General features: G+C 50.2%; 1 protein-coding gene across 1 annotated transcript in view; it reads left to right on the forward strand.

The window, feature by feature from the left end:
- Positions 1-16,007, forward strand: part of MAP6 (microtubule associated protein 6) — a 73,416-nt gene that overhangs the window by 55,473 nt on the left and 1,936 nt on the right. The window lies entirely within an intron of this gene.

Here is a 16,007-nt window from a genome sequence, read left to right on the forward strand (position 1 = left end):
TAGACTTTTCTGTTAGAAACGTGTGACTATGTTTAGTTTCCTATCAGTGGGCTTGAAATTGTATGCCAAGTAATAGCTAGGCCACTGATGACTAAAAGCAGGCCAGGGTAAGAAGGTTCGGTGTTTTAGGTACATTGTAGACATCATGGAGAGATCCACCGGTGTGAAGAGATTGTTCTCCTCTGTGTGCCCTCAGCCCATCCAGTGCCAGCGGTCTGGGAGAGCAGCTGGCCACAGATGACTGAGGAGGAAAGTTTAGGGGGTAGGGGTAGTGGACTTAGATTGTGGCTTCCTCGCTTCTGAGAAACGCAAGGTGGGAAGTCGACATCATGGCAAGTGTGGCGGTGTTCACTCTCCCTTCCCGCACTGCTTGCTCTGTTCCTCAGAGAGGGCAGAGGACGCTGAGTTTCAGGTTAGTGGAAATGTCTGTGACTTAGCTGAAGATTAGGAGAGTTCCTTACTAAGTGATTAGCAAGCGTTTCTGACCTCACTGATGAGTAAAAGCCGCTCTCACTGTATTGTGTTTCACGTGTCTGTGTGGCCAACGCCCCCTGTGGGCGGCAAGTGGCACCTTAGTTGTGCTAGAGTTGTGTTGTAGGCATTAGAGAGTTGTACAAAGCCCCCCAGAGCTCACTAGGACACCCAAGATACCTACCAGAAAAATTACATTTGCAAACCTTGTGGCGTGTACATTGCTCAGTTTGCTTTGTTGCCCTGTCCTTGAAGCCCTTTCTGTTGCCAGCACCGTGACGCGGCTGGGCTGTGGTCCGGTGCCACGCTCCTGCTGTGGAAGGACAGCTGCGGTGAGCAGGGTCCCAGGCTCCTTACCGCGGCACTCCCTTTCGGTCCCTGTGGTGTGTAGGAAGCAGGGCCTTCCCCAGTCCTCTCCTGTTCTGACCATTCAAGCAGCAAAGTCTCTGTTGACACCATTTTGTCAGTCACCCTGGGGCTGACTGAGAAGTCTTCTGCAAATTCACTGAGCGTGTGTTTTGTGGGCCACATCTTTTAAGAGAACGGGACTCCTAGAAATGAGGCTCTCGGCCAGGCCCACTGTCATCTTCCTTTCTACCTCAGAGCGTGTAGCCGAGAAGAAGCTTGGAAGAAGGTAGAAAATATGAGTGAGTTTCAGTGTTCGAGCATCCCAGTTTGGGATGCCTGTCTGGAAATGACCAGGATAGCTCCCAGTACTGATTGTAGCTATTCGATGGCTAATCTTAATGTTCACTAGAGAGCTCTATCAATACAAGCTTAACTTTACCCAGAGAATTTGCCGATGGACGTTCGTTGTCTCGAGGTCCGGCATCGGTCAGGCGTGTTGGTGTTAACCGCAGTTTGGATTTCTCCGTAGAACAGTCGTGTACGTATTTTGCAGATCAAGTAAATCAAAGTGCACGATCCACAGGGGAACATTCGTTCCACATTCATGTCCTGAATGCCTGTGGGCCAGACACCGTGCAAGACGTGCGGGGCACTATACATACACCTGTGTCCACAACAGCACAACCAGAAGGATCCATACGACTTGATCTCTGTGTCTGATTCAAGTTTGTTCACCCAAACTGTGGTTTCCCACCCACCTCGCAGCTCCAGGGACTGAATTTCCAACCCTGCCCTGCCTGCAGCTTGAGACGTGATCCCGTATAATGTCTTTTCAACCCTTCAGCCGCCCCATCTTTTTAACTCCTGCAACTGGGAAAATTCTTATTTGTAGTTCACTTTGACTCTTGAATGTGTCATTTCATGGCAAGAAACTTCCTTTGATTTCAACTGTTTACAAATAAAACTCAGCCAGTCTCATTCTGTCTGCATCTCAAACGTCCTGATTGAAACTGATCATGGTTTCACAAACAGTGTTTCCGTTTTGCCTTTCTGAAGATGACCAAGCTTCCAATGCCTGGCTGTCCATTTTTTTATATCTTCCTACCGATCCCTGAGCTCCCCTGGCAAGAGAGCAAGGCCTGAAGCTTTCCTAGTGTCTGCTTTGCTTGCCTGCATAAATAACCCCTAAGGCTGTGCGTTGGCTCCCCCAGTTTTTTGTTACTTGCTGGTGCTTCCAACCGGTCCGTTCTATCTTTGCCTCTCCAAGGCAGACAGGAAGTGTCTAATTACGATTTTGTGGCCTGGGTTTTGTTGCATACCACAGATTGTCTATGTAATGTGTAGCGCACACCTCTCTTGGTGCTATTTCATTCCTGCTGTTAGTAAGAAAATGACAACAAATATTCATGTATAGCCAATTGATTGTGACGTGCTTGTGGTCTGTGCTTGTTCGGAAACAAACAAACAAACAAACAGTTTTTTTTTTCCAAGTATAAATAAATGCTAAAGACGAACACCACTTTCTTGATCTTATTTCCTCAGTAAGGCCTAGCTCAGTAGGTGAAGGAACCAACCTTTGCCATTTGAACCACCCCCCACGAGACAAGCTGTGCCCTGCAGTTTCTCTAGGGTTCTCCCTAATGCAGCTTGACTCTTTTAGATTGCCTCTCAGATTCTAATTGCAAGCAGTCAGAGCTAAGTGTTGGGAAAGGCGAAGATGGACCGAGAGACCCACTGGCCTACAAGGTAGTGTAACGTTTTGATCCCATGTTGCTGGGGACAAGTGACTGCCTGTGCCCAGCACCACGTCGCCACACTGGGAGGCTGGGCCCTGAGTCTCCACCCCCTTCCCGTCACCCTGCAGGACTGGCAGTTCTGGTTTTTCTCCTCCCAAGGGATGGCAGACATGCCTTAACTAACTCATTGAATCTGGTCACGGGGAAGGCCCCACCCTCTGGGGCTGGCTCACTGTGTGGGTTAGCGGGAAAGCCTTGTGTGTGCCTAACACCGGGGAGTGGAAACAGCCGTAAGAGAGGTCCGAGTAAAGTAACAACAGACCAGGTAGCTGCTTGCTCGTATGAAGGACAGGTCTCTTCCTACCGGGGTGGGGAGTCAGAAGGCTGCACTGGGAGGGAACCTTGGACAGTGGGTGGGGGTTATGGGTGTGCAGGGCACGTGGGGCAGGCCTTCAAGCAGGAGAGCAAACCTGGGAGGGAACATCAGAGCTAGGGCCAGGTTTAACCGCTTGGATAATATTCTGCTAACGTGGGAGACAAAAGATGATAGACTTTTGGAATGGGATCCTTCTTCCTTTTACTAACATGTGTTGATTGAATACCTATTATGTGCCAGGCACTGTGCTGGGCACTAGGGAACCAGGAGGACTGAGACCCCACCTCTGGTCACTGTGGGGCATGAAGGAGGAGCCTGTTCTAGCTGGTTCCATGGACCAGGGAGAACTTCAATGGATGAGCAGGTGATGACCAGGTGAACAGAGTCTGGGGTGGCCCAGGCGTGCCAGACAGAAGGAGCTGCAAGAGCAAAGGTGTGGAGGGGTCCGACACCAGGTGAGCTCAGGTCCTGGGGGAGCAGTTCACTCAGGGAGGGTCGAGGCAAGGGCCAAAAAGTGGCAGAGACCATCATGGAAAGTCATACCATGTGAGTGGGCGGTTACTAATTGGGATCTCCATTCCATACACCCAGATTTCACTCCCCGCCCTCCCTGACCTTTGCATGCTCCCTGCCATCATGCTTCTTGCCCTTACTACATATCAGGCAACAACCACAGGTCCTCTCTTGCTTTAGGCTAGGAGCTCTAGGCTGGGACTTTTATTCTACTGCTGGTCCCCAATTTCTGGATTTGGGAGAGAAGCCATGGTGGGAATCAATCAAGGATCATATATATGAAAACCCACTCTATATTTGTTTTCCAGATGAATAGGAAACATTCCTCCTACCTGCCTGTTTTTGTATAAGGCAGAGAACACAAAATTCTGCAAATACATAAAGGTCTATTATTCAGCTCTTGTGTGACCAGTTAAAAATTGTTTTGATCAAAACCACGGATAAAGAGAAGTAGAAAGACAGAAAAAAAACAAAGAGGTAGAAACAGAGACGGAGGGGGGAAAGACTCATAGAAAAACTCATATATGAGAACACTGATGATAAGCTGAGAGAAGGTGAGATGTACTCAGAGCGGGGGCAAGGCCCCGGCAAGGGAGGAGGCAGGAAGGTGGGGAGAGAGCCTTGCCAGCTTCATCTGTGTGACCAGCCCTCGGGCCTCACCCCGAGCTGCAGCCTCTCCACGCTCCCCGATGCTGCCCCAAGCCCAGGAGGCAGATCTATAACTCATTACCAGTGTCGCCTCCCCAAACAGCTAACAAAATTAAAACCAGCCCTCAAGTTTTAAAATAGGTCATTATTGTTAAATTAGTTATAAGCATATTATCATTCTTCCTTACAGTTTGCGTGTTCTTATGAATTCATTCCCTGGTTTGGTTTGTTTTTGTTTTTGTTTTCTGCTAGGGTTTAAAAATTTATAACCTGTTTCTCCTAGATTTGGAGAGTGTTAAGTCCCACTTCACAAAGGCTATAAACCCCCCTTACTGTGTCATTGTGGTTTCAAGGTCCTTTTACTGTGAAAATGTCTTAAAGCAGCTTACATTTTCAAGACCACAGGTATAAAAGTTTATGTCAGCATGTAGCCTGTGGGCCATCTACAGTTAAGGCGGGGGCCCTACCCCAGCCTCACCTGAGCCCACTGAGACAGGAGAGGCAACTGTCTCGAAGGACTGGAACAAAACCTTTCTTAGCCTCCCCTCTTAGAGAGTCAGGCACATTCCCAAACCTCCTCCATCGCACCACCCTCTGCTGCCCAGATGCTCAGAACACTAGACCATCCCAGAATATCTGTAATAACAGAGCCAGCACCATCACATCCGTTATCATGAGAACCGGTTAGCACTGGCAGCCTATAAGGCGTTTACAATGTTCCTGGATGGCACTGCTGCCAGCTGTGCAACCCTGTGTCATTCCCTAAGTGCTGTCAGCCTTGCTGTCCTCCTCTGAAGATGGAGACACTGACTCCCACCTCAGAGGAGAAGACCGAGGGTGAAATGACGTGATGGCTATAGGTAACCCACAATGGACACTAAATACAGGTCATTGCAGGCCTCCCCCCTTCCCTTCACGATGCTTGAAATGTCCATGTTCACAATCTTTCTGATAGTTCGCTTTAGGTCACCTCAGACAACCTGAGTCTGACTGAGGCAAACACTCCTGAGAAGAAGGCTTTTAAAGAATTCTAGCTATTGAGTCACCTTGAGTCCACGGACCTAAGCAATAACATTTTAACAGTTTACATTTATTGACTGCCCACAGAGCGTTTCTTCTGTGCCATTCCATTGAGCCCTCCCACGTGGAGCGGGTGGGCGCCCCCGGGAACAGACAGAGAGGGGAAGCTCTGACGAGAGGGAGCCTGCATGGAGCCTGGGTCTTCTGCTCGGCAGCCCGCACTGCTTCCCTCCCTCATGTGAGGGAGGCCGGGGCTGGCCTGAGGTGAATCAGGCTTCAGACAAGCTGGACTCTTAACTAAAACTACACCCACAACTCACGGGGCCACAGTCTGGTCAGCCCACAGCAGGCCCACTGGTAGGTTTACCCAGGATCTTCTTTAAATCATCGGATCCAAATACAAATGGGGGGAACTAAGAATTTGATCAGGTCTCCACACACAACTGGCTCAAACATCCTGACTGAACTGACCAATGGTCTCAGCCAAATATACAGGCTTTCTCCTTTGGGTACTAGATTAACTGACTGGGTAACTAAAATGCGTGGTTATTGAACCCAGAAGGATCCAACAGATTTTTCATTCATAAGGAATCTATTTGGGACTGGAGATACCAAGAAAAAGCTGATGTCCATTTCCTGAGGCACTGGATCAGAAACCACCATTTTGCACTTTTTACTTCAAACAGTAGAACTGAGCTCAACTCTCTGTCCCTTGTCCTCATATAAATGGTCCCCAATCACTCGTTAACCTGACATTATCTATAACTGTCCCAACCTAAACATCTTATCCGGGGCCAAGGGAGCCTCAGATGCCGCGGTAAATAAATTCCTGCCACTGCTACTGGTTTAAGCTGCCAGAGGGATCTTTAGAACATGCAAATCTGACCATGTCACCCCCTGCCTTCAACCATCCGTGGGCTCCTTGTGGCCCACAGAAGCTTCTTGTCCCCCCAGCGCACCATGCTGCTTCTCACCTCCATGCCTTTCCCCACGCCGCCCCACCTGCTCCGAATGCCCTCCTCCTGCTTCTCCACCTGGCTAACTCATCCTTCGAGACTCTGCTCAGGCGACCACTCCAGGAAGCCCTTCCCGTACCTCCCAGGCTGGGTAAGATGTTCCCTGTGTGTGTCTTCATCACAGAACTCACCACATAGACTGTGCCACCTGCTCGTGTGCGTGTCCCCCCACTAGACTGTGCTCCCCCAGGGGCCAGGACCGGCTCCTCTGTTCACCTTTGTAGCCCTAGTGACTGGTCCAATGTCTACCTGGGAGAATGTCTGCTAAATCGTCTGTTGAATGAATAATGAGTGAGCGAATGAGTGACGATATTCGCCATCTGCCTCCATGTTCACCACGGCGCCACGGCAAGGCTTTATTCTGCCTACTAACGAGTAACTATCTCTGTGCATGGGAAAGGGGTGGTTTCAAGAGAGGGCACGGCACAGATCACAGAGCAGCCAACGGCTGGTTCTACAATGGCCAGCCTGCCCCTATTCTTTACGTAGCCACTTTTTTCGAAGCGGGCCTGACTTCAAAAAATCATAGACTCTTGGTTATAGGGTAATCTTATGAGGTTGGCTAATCCCACCCCCTGCCCAGTGCTGATCACCTAACTTCATGATGGCAGAGAGACATCCCCCTGAGGACATGTCTTAGGAAGAAGGCCGGGAAATTAGAGCCAACAGGCCTGGTTTTAAATCCAAGCTCTACTCTTCACTAGCTGTGTGACTTTGGCTGAGTCCCTTAATCTTTCTGAGCCCTAAAGAGATAACAGTAATACAAGTATCTATCACTCTCCCAATCTGTTTGGTTCCCAAATCCAGAAAGTAGGAGTTAGGTCAGCAAGAGACATAGGGACATAGTATTATTTGAATCTTTTGATTCTAGGGTTTAGGACAGCAGCTGCTAAGGGCTCTAATGGCCGGAGATACCACTTCTGAGCCGCAGGGCTCTCTGTTATGAGGGCCCAATGAGGGTCCGTGGGAAAACCCACCATCAACTGCAAAGTGAAACGCCCTTGTCAACAGTTCATTCTGTGGATGGTTTTGCTGACCTCCCTGCTGACCCACCCCAGGTCCCCACAGAGTGGTGGCTGGAACCACATGTGGTTAAATCCACTCCCTCTGTCACACAACCTGAGACGGAGCCCACCCAGCGCTGGGTCTCGCTGCCCTCCCTCCCCCAGCCCTTCTCCGGCCCCTCCTCTCTCTCCATGCACACCCTGTAATCACCAGGTTCAGATTCCATTTCCGCAATTACACCTTTGTTTTAACCGAGCCCCTCTGGACACATGAAACTAATTTTGATTAATTGCTCAGGATCCCACCCTTCGCTTTAGGTGGGGTAGAAAGAAAGGACCAAAATTGATTTGCAAGTTCCCAGGAGCACAGAGCTAGACCAGAACTGAGCCTCTACTGTCTGGTTGCCTTAGTTCAGCACTTCACATTTTTTTTCTTAAAAGGGTCATTAGCCGGATTATCAGCTCTTTGGCAGCCCATTGAGACAGTCCACACTGCCTTTGCCTTTGCCTTCTTGGCGTTAAAACAACCAAAGACACGTTTTGGAAATTCTTATTATACAACGGGGGGTCTATTTAGTTTTTCTTAGCAAGTTATATCTAGAAAAGCTATTTTAACAGCAAAAGGGAAAACAGCAACAACACAGGGCAGAAAACCCAGTGTGCCCCTCTCTCGGTGCTTCACAAGAACGCATCTGCCACAGGGATCCTGGAGTGGTGGCTGGAGCCAGGAATCTGCCCTGGTCTGTGGTTGCACGCTGGTAAAATGCAGAACTGGCCTGGCCCTGGGGAAGGGAGACAGCATTTATCTGGCCTTGGCGCCCTCATCCTCACTAAACCCTCACATAAGGCTAGAGAGTTTAGAGGTTTTACAGATAAAGAAATCAAGACTTAGTGATTAAATGGCAAAGTCACACAACTTGTAAGAAGTGGGCCAGGATTTGAATCCAAATTTGGGTCACTAAAACCCACTCTTTGTCCTGCACGTGGGACCACCTCTAGGATTTCCATTGTAAAGAAGTTGTGCCTCCTCCTAAAACAGTGGCCTCTTCGTCCTGTCCTGTCCCTGTTCCAAATCCTTCGAGGATTCTCTGTACTCTTCTCATCTGTGGGAAATGAGTCAGGTGAAGGTTTGTTGCTGTTTGATCCGCACAGTCACTACCCCTACCCACCTTCTGCCCCACGACCCCCCGCTCCCACCAGAATGAAGCCTTGTGGTGGTCTCATTTTTCCTAGCTGTGGTCCCAGCTGTTCCCCCTGTGCTGATGTGCCACATCTGGGTGCACTCTGGATGAGGGAGGCTCTAGGCTGGCAGACCAAGGGGCAGCTGTACAGGGCTTACAGGCATGGGCGTAGTGGGCGCTCTCAGACCAGGATGCTGCTGATGTCTGGGACTGTCTTCTTTGCAGGGTCTGCTGAATACCAGGTGGGAAGCCTGGGGAAGTCATCGTGTAGTGGATGCAGGAAGGGCCGAAGTGAAGGGGGCCTGGTTGCTGGGGGCCTGGTCCCCAGAGGGGCAAGTTTTTCAGGAGATGCGGTTGGGATCTTAGAGCTGGGGACCTGCAGAGGTCAGTGGCACCAGCCTCCTGTACCAAGCAGAACAAGTCAGGGTCATCTCAAGGCGGACCCTGTCCAGACCTCTGCAGAGGAATTTGGAATCTCTCTAGTTGAGGTCCCATCCCCCAGGGATATTGTAGTAGAGAGCAAAGAGCTTGACTGAAGTCTGTTCTCCCTGGTTAAAGTCTTGATATCGTCACAAACTCGCTCTGTGAAGGTTAGGCCACTCGCTTCCCCTTTCTGAGCCTCATTTCCACCTGCAGCTGGAAAATGTGGGGTGTGGGTGAGACCCCGGCACCCCTCCCACCTGCCTGGCCCACACAGCTGCTGTGAAACAGTGTGCCACATCAGGAAAGGTTACATTTGGAAGGACAAAGGGGCAAACAAAGTTGAAAAGAGGACAGGATCTGTGCGTCAGGTAACGGCGGCTGCTGGAGTTTGACCTTGTGTGAGTTATGTTTACAACGTCTCTCTCCTACTGAGTGCCCACCCCATGCCAGAGCTCCCTGCTTCTCCGCTCTGTTCAGTGACTCGGCACATAGTAGGCACTTGCTAAATTTTCATGGAAGGAAGGAGGGGAGGAGAGAGGGAGGGAGGGATAGGTGAGGCAGACCGTGGTCTGGCCCCCATCTGGAGAGCTCTGTGGGAACACAGGAGAAGGAGGACTGACCGCTGCAGGTGGAGGGTTTCACGGATGAAGGGGGTCTGGAACTAAATCTCTACTTGCTGAGGAGGAGAGGGGATTACGGACGGCTGGGGAGTGGTGCTGGGCAGCAGCGCCGATGTGGCTGAGAGGAAACCCAGAGCTCAAGGGACAGAGCTGCCAACTCCAGAGGCGCTGTGTGCTGCCTGCAGACCTCACTGTCAGCTCTGGGGGTCACACTGGCCAAGGGGTGGGGAGCCAACCTAGATGCGTTGTGAGGAGAGCAGTCGGGACAGTGAGGACTCTGGAAACCAAACATCTGAGCTGTGGTCAGGTGTCTGCTGCCCAGGGAATCCAGGAAGGGGGACACAACAGCTCCTCCTTTCAGATATCCACAAGGCTGGCCAGGAGCAGGCAGCACAGCTGCTTCTGAAAGGGCAACACCCGAGGGACCAGGAGGGGCAGGAATGGGAGGGACTGGAGCCCATAGAAACCGGGTTCGATGACTCGGGTCTGTCCTTCAAGCCCTGGTCACCTTTGATTTGGCTCAGGAGGGGTTGTGCTTTCGTAGAGCAAGGAGGGAGGACTTCCCTAGCAAAGAGACCTTTGCGCCTCTCTGGTTAAGAGACACAGGCTGGTGAAGGCTTCGGGCCGGGGCTGGTGGGGTGCTGGCTTTACAGCGTGCACGGTGTGTTTATGGGTCTGTCCCTGGCTCTGCACGGGGGCTCCTTACAGGCCCCGGGGTCATTTACTCCTGTGCCCCCAGCACAGGGCCAAACCCAGAGTGGGGGGCCTCAGCTGACTTTGTCCAGTGAATGGATAAAAGAGGGGAAAAATAGGCTAGAGAGAAAAAGCTACACACCAGCACCTGCAGGTACTACCACGTCAGCCCCAGACTCTGGTGATGGGAAGACGAGCAAAAGAGTCCATGGGCCTGCAGGAGAGGCAGGTCACTACCAAAAACCGTGGTCATTGCTAAAACAGAGGCTGCCATGGAGTCTGCAGGGAAGAGAGTCAGGGGCGGCAGCTCTCGTCTTCAGAATGCCTTGTCTTCTGCAGATTCTTTTTAAGAATAGGGAGCCTTTCAGAGATGGTTTCTTGGCACTCGCCCTCTAGTAGCATCATTTCCTATACCGCCATGGAAGCCTGGCTTATGTCTGGGAAAAGCTCCTGCGTGAGGCCCATGGGAACAGACAGGAGGAGAGTAAAGCCAGTCCACCGTCTCCCCAACCTTCTGCCAGAGACCCTGAGGGGCAGTCGGCCTAGGTCCTGACTCAGCCCCTCCTGCATATATCTTTGCTTCAAGTGAGTTTGCTCCATCCCCTCCCACCCAACCACTAAGACATTGGTTAAGAGGCCCGCGTTTTCGTCCTGGACCTGCTATCCATTGGCTGTGTGATTATTGGAGAATTACTTGCCCACTCTGGGTCAGTCTCCTATCTGCAGAGTAACACAACTGGACTAGATCACTCGGTCACTCGGTCCCTCTTTGGAACTAACATCTGCGAACCCATCACCCGTATTCCAGGGATCATGCCATGAGTGTTCACAGACACTAGTCCTCCCTAAACGGTGAGCACTGCAATCCCCACTGTATAGATGATGGGTACTGAGGTACAGAGACTGGCATGCCCGTCATGACATCGCATGGGCTAGAAAGATGTTGGGTCGGCATTCAAGTCCAGCTCTTCTGTCCCCTAGCCCAGCCCGTGCACTTTCTCCCCCAACAGCCTGCTCTTTACATTCTTTTTTTTTTTTTAAGATTTTATTTATTTATTTATTTGACAGAGATCACAAGTAGGCATAGAGGCAGGTAGAGAGAGAGGAGGAAGCAGGCTCCCCACTGAGCAGAGAGCCCAATGCGGGGCTCGATCCCAGAACCCTGAGATCATGACCCGAGCTGAAGGCAGAGACCTTAACCCACTGAGCCACCCAGGCGCTCCTGCTCTTTACATTCTAAGAAATGATCTTTGTCAAAGCACCTGGCCCTGAGCCTGGCACATGGTTCCTGATCAGGCAATAGGTGTTTCTTTCTTCCCAGGGCTTTTCCAAGCTGTGAAGGAAGGGGACTCATGGACTCGGCCATAGGTCCGTGATTTCTGAACAGGGCTCTCCTACAGGACCACCGCCCCAGCTCTGGGCTGCTTTGATGGTGCATCAGGAGATAGTCTAAGGGGAAAAAGAAAGAAAACAACCACAGGGGTGGATGATGGAATTAGAATTGTGTGCAAGGGTAGGAATCAGCTGGAGGGAAGGAGGCCACTTCTCCAGATAGTCTTGGGCAGGGCTCAATAATCCTGCTTCCAGACTCTGATAAAGCTTGCATCCAAGGCCAGTGTGTGTGTACCCAGGAGGCATTGCCTGTCTCCATGGTAATAGGAAGAAGGGCAGAAAATTAAGTTCCTAAGACTTAGGATGTCTCATGTGAACTTGGAACATTAAATTTTGCAAATAGGACAAAGCCTGGCACAGAAAGTTCTCATTTCATTTATTCATTCATTCAACAAGTACTTACTTGGGTCCTTCCCTTTGTTTTAGGTTACAGACAATACAGTGATAGGCAAAGGCAGCCTGGTCCTGCCCTCTGAATGCTTCAGTCCGGTAGGGGAAACATTAATCCAGAAGAATGCAAATAATGAGCTGTGTTAAGGGGTAGGGGAGGGTCAGGGACTAGGAGAACATGTAGCAGGCGACCGGGTCCCATCAGTGGGGTCAGGGAAGGCTTCCCTGGGAAAGTGCTCCAGTGGGCTGAGAGATAGAAGATGAGTACACATTAACAAAGGCAAGAGGGAGCAAGAGAATGTTCCAGGAGGAGACAACAACATGTGCAAAGCCAGAAATGGAAAGAAGCAGGGCATATTGAGGAAGAGAGCAAAGTCCTGAGAGGCTGGAGGGGACATAGAGCCGGGAAGGCGGTGGGAGCAGGCTGGTCAGCTAGGTGGGACCATGCAACAGGCTTTACTCTTTATTCTGAGTGCAAGAAGCCTTGAAGAGTTGTAAGCAGGGAAGGAAGAGTGTGCTTTTTGGAAAGGTCATTCTGATTTCTGTTTGAAGAATGGATTGGATAGAAGAGGCTACCAGTTAGGGGGCTGTGACAGTGGTCCACGGAGATGATGGCACAGCTTGGGGTGCGGCAGGGAGGAAGGGAAAGACGTGGGAATATTCCAGAGAGAAGTGTTAGGAGCTGGAACGGGTGGTTCCTGATGGATTGTGTGAAGATTTTAAGGAAGAGGGAGACAGAAGGGAGGACCCTGGGGTTCTGCCCGGGGCCATGGGATAGATGATGAAGCAGGTCTTAGCAACAATGATCTGTAACTCTTTCCATTTGATCTTTGTTGCCAGCACTGTGCTGGGCCTTGGGGTTGCAGGCCGGGGAGAAGTTGAGCTCATGGTCAAACCGGGCTGGAGCAGGGCGATTAAATTAATGGAGGCACATGTGAGTGTGGGAGAGACTGTAAAGTGGTAGAGTGAGGGAAAGCTCATTTGGGAAGATGCCACCAGGACCTTGTGGGGAGATGGGGTCTGAGCGAGCGGAACCACCAAGGATAGGCAGAGCAAAGTGGGTGAAAGGGGGCCATCCAGGCAGCAGGAGCAAAGCAATAAAGTACTGGGGGTGGATAAAGCAGCGGGGGCCGGCCAGAGGGCAGCAGCCTAGGGTGAGTGTGCAGCGCTGGCCGCCCCCTCCCTGCCTTCATCAGGGGCTGCCGTGAGGGTCTGGGGTGGGCTGCAGTAAGGAGTATGTGAGCATCTGGGAAGCTGTTACTGCACCTAATGGGAATGGAGATCACCGTGTGATATAATCTATAAATGTCAAGGGATGTGATTTCACATCCCTGTCCAACAGGATCATCTGATCCTCTGTCGTAACGGTTCCTGCATTTGTATTGTTCTCCCCATTTCACAGCGGGGGAAACCAAGGTCTATAGTAGTTGAGTAATGGCCCAAGATCTGGCCGGCAATACACAGCACAGAAGCCAAGATAAACCCAAAGGGTTATTCCAGTTTACGAGCGGGTACGTAGGCAGGAAGGAGACGATCCGCAGCTGGCTGGGGGCTGCAGATGTGGTTGTGCGGGTTAGGCCATGCCCAAGGACAGCTGGCCCATGGGCTGAGCGGGGCTGAATGCAGCCCATCTCCACTCAGCAACCGGCTTCGTCTCACTCACACAGAAGGCACTGTTGAGTGTGGCTTCTGCCAGCCTTACTGGGCATGATGGGGCGTTTTTAGAGATGGGGAGACTGGCAGAGCACCGTGGAACCAAGTGATGGCCAGTCAGGGTCAATGTGAGTTTTATGTTGCCTTTGAGGGTGGGTCTGTTCATAGGAAAACCAGCTGAGGCTGCTTTGGATTGTTTTTTTTGTGTGTGTTTTTGGTTTGTTTTTAAGATTTTATTTTAAGTAATCTCTACACCCAGTGTGAGGCTCGAACTCACAACCCTGAGATCAAGAGTCACACACTCCACCAACTGAGCCAGCCAGGTGCCCCAAAGCTGCTTTGGTTTTAAAAAATGAATGTTTAATTTATAAAAGTAACACTTTAAAATCTAATAAAATTCAACAATCTCCTTTAAGGAGGATTTTAAAACCTAAGTAATTCAGTTCCGCTAAATATTTTAAATTATTAGTAATTTACAATAAACTAAGCTTAAAAATATAATTATTAGGTTATCATAAAAGTTCCATTGTTGTTTTCAAAATTTATAAAATTGTCCAATACCTTTCAACTGAGAAGCTGGAGGGGACATAGAGCCGGGATCACAAATTTGAGTTAATTATTCCATTATGCATTTTTAAAAGATTTTATTTATTTATTTGACAGAGAGAGAGAGAGATCACAAGTAGGCAGAGAGGTAGGAAGAGACAGGGGGTAAGCAGGCTCCTTGCTGAGCAGAGAGCCCGATGCGGGGTTCAATCCCAAGACCCTGAGATCATGACCTGAGCCGAAGGCAGAGGCTTAACCCACTGAGCCACCCAGGCGCCCCCCCATTATGCATTTTATATTGGAATCACAAAGCTCATCTGTTAGACATTCTGATATGCCAAATTATTTTAAACATTATAAGTATTTTCAAAATAAATCTACACAGACTTTTCCTTAATACCAAAAAAGGATAATATTATAGATTTGATTTTATCATTTCTAATCTTCATTCTAAACCTTCCCATGAGTAAGGAAGGATACTTACTAAGGAAACAGGTTCCTAGCGAAAGCAATCTAGAGTTATTCATCCAAGCAAATTCGGGCTTAGCCCCCAGGTGGCCAAGAGGCCCATTGAACAGACATGTGGGGCATGGCATGGGATCCACAGCCTCCAACATGCAGGGAAGTACATTTTGCCCACGCTGTGGGGCTGTCCCCGGTTTCATCTCCATGCCAGCCAGGGACACTGAGTCTGTATCCTGCCAGTGAGATAGGTCTTGCAGTGCAAACCCCCAAGATCAAGTTAAGCTCTGCCCCCTTTTGTGTCTCCTACCTCAGCTCTGTCACCCCTTCAGGATGATCCCACCCAAGGTGTTCACTCCCTGATAGGATTCATCTAATCAATTTCCTGCTTGCTTCTATTCTGAATTGGGCGGCTTTTAGTTCCTCTCTGACCAGCCAGCAAGTATTAGACATCTTTTAACACCATCCTTGGATTCTGTGTGCTTCTCGTGGCCTTGCCTGGCTCTCTCTGCCAACACTAAGGTCCCATTGATGGCAGCCAGCTCTGTCCATCTGGCTCTGGGTATGCTGAGTCAGGGAGCCACGCTGGCCCCTGTGGGTCCACTGCGATGCTCAGAGCCATCCGGAGGGATGACGGAGAGCCTGCCTATGCCACTGCCACTGTGTACTCTGATGAGAGAGGCAAGTCCCCAGGTAGCTCAAGATGCTAAACACAGTAAGAAGCTTCTGGATCATTGGGGTGACATGTCAGAGCAAAAATGATCCAAATATGTGTAACTTTACTTCTAAGTCAATAGAAAAATAATTGTAATATTGCATGGTAATATCCCGGGACAAGGGGCTAATGATCTCTAATCGTACATTTCTCAGTAAATATCCTTCTATCCAATGACATAGATGACAATCTTGGGGCCCAGAGAGAGGAAACCATAAGCAGCTATGAAAGTGTGAGCAAGCAGGGGTCTTACTGGGCCAGCTTTAATCAGCATGTAAGAAAGACATTGTCCTAAAAGCTAATAGGAACTGTTAAATGCTGAAATGGTTTTAAGCGTAAGACTTGATTGCTCACAAAGTATAAGAGAGTAATAATAGTTACCCTGTACTGAGCAACGCAGGGGGACAGAGCGCAGGCCCCGGGAGTGGAAAGACCCAGACTCTAGAGTCCATGCAGGTCCCTCACTTTCCACCCCACTTCCTCTCTCGGGACCTCAGTTTCTTCATCTGAAAAGTGAGGGTGGTAACATCCATGTGGCTTCATGGGGTGGCTGGGGTGCTGAAATGGGCTCTGAGAAGAAGCGATCTGGAAAGTGGACTGTGCTGGAGGTGTACGAGGGTCGGTGACACCGGCTAAGTGGCCGTTCCTGAGTGGCAAATTTCAGCCTGGCCTGCAGGAACGAGTGTGTATTCTCAGCTAGACTGGTGGGCTCTGAGTGTGGCAAGGTTTGCCCTTGGTGTCAGTGATGTCACCTATTCTCTGTGGACAGGCCAAGGGATGGAGACGGGGGTCTGCAGTGA

Source organism: Lutra lutra, chromosome 10, assembly GCF_902655055.1.
Source record: "Lutra lutra chromosome 10, mLutLut1.2, whole genome shotgun sequence".
Lineage (NCBI taxonomy): Eukaryota > Metazoa > Chordata > Mammalia > Carnivora > Mustelidae > Lutra > Lutra lutra.